This window comes from Gadus macrocephalus, chromosome 17, assembly GCF_031168955.1.
Source record: "Gadus macrocephalus chromosome 17, ASM3116895v1".
Taxonomy (NCBI): domain Eukaryota; kingdom Metazoa; phylum Chordata; class Actinopteri; order Gadiformes; family Gadidae; genus Gadus; species Gadus macrocephalus.
Genome location: NC_082398.1, coordinates 1,794,343 through 1,799,115, shown reverse-complemented (window position 1 = coordinate 1,799,115; position 4,773 = coordinate 1,794,343). Strand labels below are relative to the sequence as shown.

The 4,773-nt window shown below is 48.9% G+C and overlaps 1 long non-coding RNA gene across 1 annotated transcript; it reads right to left on the bottom strand.

The window, feature by feature from the left end:
• Window positions 1-758: 758 nt before the first annotated feature.
• On the bottom strand, window positions 759-1,281 carry LOC132445560 (uncharacterized). Its single transcript, XR_009522645.1, has 2 exons — window positions 1,082-1,281; window positions 759-1,025 (listed from the first exon to the last, which is right to left on the bottom strand). It is a non-coding gene; the product is annotated as an uncharacterized LOC132445560 (long non-coding RNA).
• Window positions 1,282-4,773: the final 3,492 nt, after the last annotated feature.

Below are 4,773 nucleotides of genomic sequence, written 5' to 3'. Positions count from 1 at the left end.
GAAGGAGCCACATGAGGGAACAACACAATATAGAGAGATCCGGCTTCTTTTTAGCGGGGGACGTTGTCACACACCCACACACACACACACACAGGTACACACACACACACACACACACACACACACACTGACAGATACAGCAGATAAGCCAGGCATTAACACAAAGTAGGCAGTGCACCCCTCCAAGTAATCACCCCATGAGTGCAAAGAAAATAACAGCGCAAACAGAGTACAACAAATCCAACACTTCACAAGTCCGACGGGGTCAACTTAACACAAACATACCGACCGGGACGCATGTACGACGTATGATGTATGTATCATGTATGAGGTATGGCATGACGGACCAAAACAAAACCACAACATACAAACAAACAAACAAACAACAAACAGGGAAGCCAGAAGAGACAACATGCAACAACAGACAACAGGTAGCAATGGGCTATCCTCTCCTCTGTGAGCGGCCATCTTGAAAGCGGGGGGGGGGGGGAGTCGGCACTTTTCTTTTTTTTTTTCTGTTTCTTAATTTTTCGTGTTCTGGTGTTGCAGAAGACACGGCAGCAGCAGCTCTATTTCGGGGGTTTGTTCTGTCTGGGACGGCCCTGGCAGTGTCTCGTTGGGCCGCTTCGTGATTCGCCGCTCTGCACATCACCACATGATGAATGATCTGGAACTCGTGATTAGAGGGAGGGAAAGAACAAACGACTGAAAACGCTGATGGTGGTTTGGAGTCGAGGAGTCGGGCCCTGAAGATGCTCTCTCTCTCTCTCTCTCTCTCTCTCTCTCTCTCTCTCTCTCTCTCTCTCTCTCTCTCTCTCTCTCTCTCTCTCTCTCTCTCTCTCTCTCTCTCTCTCTCTCTCTCTCTCTCTCTCTCTCTCTCCCTCTCTCTCCCTCTCCCTCTCTCTCCCTCTCTCTCCCTCTCTCTCCCTCTCCCCCTCTCCCTCTCTCTCATTAGAGTACGAGGAAGAGGAGGGGGAAGGCCACCTGGGGCCTGTTCTTGATACAGGTGCACTTCCTGCCTCTCCCTCCACAGAGACACACACACACACACACACACACACACACACACACACACACACACACACACACACACACACACACACACACACACACACACACACACCAATCAACTAACTCAACCGTTTGCGTCCCTCAGCAACTCCGACATCCCTACACTATCTCTGGTACGACTTCTGAATCCTGTGTACTAAAGGCAAGTGAGACGAACGTGTAGTTCCTCTAACGGCCTCTAGGGGGCTCACAGTAGAGACTAGAACAGCTTAAAGGCACCCAGTGCAACTTTATGTAAACATTCAATGAAAAATAAACATTCAATGAAAAATAAACATTCAATTTCTAGTCTTTTTTACACATTCAAGGAGCAAAGATGAGACGTCGTTGTGTGGTGAGAACTAGGGATGGGCAAAATGATTCTTATCCGGGAACTAGTTCTTTCAGTTCAGTTCACTATAATGATTTGTTTATTTGATTCGGTCGTTTTGATTCGTTCGTTACGTCAGATTACATCTTAAAAAAAAAAATATATATATATATATTTTTTTAATTGGTCATGGGTCCGGATAGGACCGTCAAGACCGCAGTCCGCCGTTTGGAGATGCCTGCTATATAGTATATTGAACGTCCCACCAATATTTATACCACTTGCTTACTCTCTATATTTCATTCATGGTTTTACATTTATAATTGTATTTTACTTTACATTTAATTATTCATTGTTCAGGCATTACAGAACTTGCATGGTCATAAATAAAAAATACGAACTGCAGTTTAATTTCTTTGTTTGTTCTTAAATTGATGTAGAATGGAGCAAAGACTCCTGGGATTGGGAAATGCGTTTATCCAATAAACAGATGGAGGGTTAGGCAGACAGAGAAAGCGTGCATATTCGACGGTACCGCCTTGTCATTGGTTTACCCAGGTGCCATTCCAACACCATTGCTACCTCTCATTGGCTGAATCTTTGAGCACGTTGTAGACTCAATCAATATAAGTCGCGGGGAGACGGAGCTCTGTTCGTTTGTATATTTTATTTTCGTGACCATATGTTTGGTTTATGTTAAAAAAAAAGAATCAAAGAACCAGTTCTTCTTGTTTTGGGGAACCAGTTCTTGTCGTTCACGTTCGGGATTCGTTCGTTGTAACGAATCAGTCGCGACCGACACATCCCTAGTGAGAACTGATAGAAAATCGTAAACAACAACAATCGCCGGTGGAGAGAAGCCATTTTTCCATTGACTGGAAGCCTGCTTTATTTATTGTAGGTTACAAAAAATAAAGAAAATGGCGGCATTGTTGTTGTTATCGATTTTGTATCAGTTCTCACCACACAACGACGTCTCATCTTTGCTGCTTAAATGTCGGTATGTAATGGTATGGAGTTATTGAAACTTACTACGTGTAAAAAAGACTAGAAATTTAATGTTTATTTTAAGCCTCGAAAGTTGCACTGGGTGCCTTTAAAGGACAATGCTAATAATTGTACCCAACTTCGGGTAGGCTAAGGGAGGGAGTGGCTAGTTCCTCTGCATCTTATATATTTTATTGGTCCCGTTTGGCATTATCATTACAATAAACCTTTATTACTGATTTAATATGAATGAGTTTGGCCAGAAACTAATGTGAGGCAGCCATTAAAACCCTGTCCCCAACGTTCGGAATATGGACCGTTTCTGGTGCCAAGCGATCGATCAGTGGCGCCGTGCCGGAGAAACCTCCACTCTCCAAACGGTCGGATGAGAACCAATGGGTGACGTCGGGGGACACTGCAGCCATTTCTTTTTTTACAGTAACCCCCCCCCCCCCCCCCCCCATCTTGTCTGGACCATGTGGTTAATAACCGGGTGGGCGGGGGGCCTCTAACGAGGGGTCGATGCGGCAGCCAATTAGTTTCATCTACTAATTGGAGAGAGAGAGAGAGAGAGAGAGAGAGAGAGAGAGAGAGAGAGAGAGAGTGCCCTTCGCTTGCCCTTTGCCACTAGACGCAGGGAGGGTTGGGAGGGAGGGATGGGAGTGAGGGGGGGAGGGAGGGGGGGAGGGGGGGAGTCTGGCAGGGGGCTTGTTGTTGTTGACGAGGTTGTTGACGATGGGGGCACTGTTGTCCTTGCGGTCTGACCTCCAAACCATTGCAGGGTGTGTGCGTGCGTGCGTGCGTGCGTGCGTGTGTGTGAGTGTGAGTTCGAGTGTGACAGCGAGAGACAGAGAGCGAGAGAGCGAGAGAGCGAGACAGAGAGACAGAGAGAGAGAGAGCTACAGAGAGAGAGAGAGAGAGAGAGAGCGAGAGCAAGAGAGAGAGGGAGCGAGATCGGGAGAGAGAGGGTGCATGTGTGTGTGTGAGTGTATATGTGTGTGCGTGTGTGTGTGCGCGCGCGTGCGTGTGTGTGTGTGTTTCCTCTCCGCAGTGGAGGGGTGGCAGGAATATTCCCAGCCTGAGTGAGAGCACAAAGGCTTTTAGCATTGATTCCCCCCCGGCGGGTAGGCGCGGGGGGGCGTGTTAGAGACTTACATAACGTGTGGTGACATTTTGGTCCGAACCATTTCACTAGGACCCGAATCAAAACCAATCTTTATTTCTTTTTTATATAATCTGTGATTTCTGACTCTGGCCGGGTCTTAGCAAGCTCGATCGTTCGCCTTCCTCCAGGGGGCGGTGTCCTTGGGCAAGGCATCCCCGTGTTCCCAAAGCAGGGTTGACAACACCAGGCCGTGCGTCTGAACGCGTTTGTTAGCGTGCGCGCGTGTGTGCGCACGCGCGCGTTTGCGTGTGCGTGCTCGTTCGTGCTACGTTCTCGCTCGCCATCGATGGACGCGGGTCCGGAGTCGCGGCAGAGAAGCCCGGACAGCTGCTGTCCGTTCACGCTCCCCTGATTGAATCACGGCGAGCAGGGCACCTCGCTCCGTCGTGATTCGCCGACGGGCCGCGGTGACGCTGCGTCGCTCGGGCACGCTACCTTAGTCGAGCCCGCGGTAAAATGGCGGGAGGCATTTATTTCATTACTAATCCGAATGACCTTGTCGCCTCTCATCTCGTCCGCCTACAGAGGATATAATGTGCGGTCGATACAAATGATATAACCAGCCGTATCACAGTGATTTAATGGGCCGCGGTCAGCCGGCCAATGGGATCGTAGCCTCCGTCGCCCCCTTTTGATCCCGGGGCGCGACGCGTCACAGCAAAAGGCAGAGAGCCGTCAAAGGGTTTTTTCACGTTTCTCGGTTGAGGCGGCGGTTCAGTTTACGTTGAAGCAATGACGACACACCGACAACAACGGAGGGCGTGTCTGGGGGGCGGAGCCTATCACAGGCCGTCCCTCGTCCTTCCTGTCAGCACTGGGGAAGACGAGTGGGGCTCTGGGGGGGACCAGTCCAGTCTTTATCCTAACTAGCTCTGTTGAACAAGGGAATGGGTTAACCTAGTGATTGTTAGTGCTTGGCCCTCGGTCCTATGAACATTCTCCCTGTACCGACAGGGATATGTTGTTGTTTCTCTTTCTTCTGATAAATGCACTCGTTGTAAGTCGCTTTGGATAAAGCGTCTGTAAATGCCCTGAATGTAAATGTAGATGTAAACGTCCGGGCAGTAGAACACCATGCGAATGTGATGCTTTCACACACAGACACGACGAGACACAGATCCTTGCTGTGTGAGATCACACAGCAACATCTACGCTGGTTTTAGACATGGCTAAAAAAAGACATGTGATAATGACATCGATGCCGTGCATAGATATCAAAAAGCCTCCGATCAGATGGGCT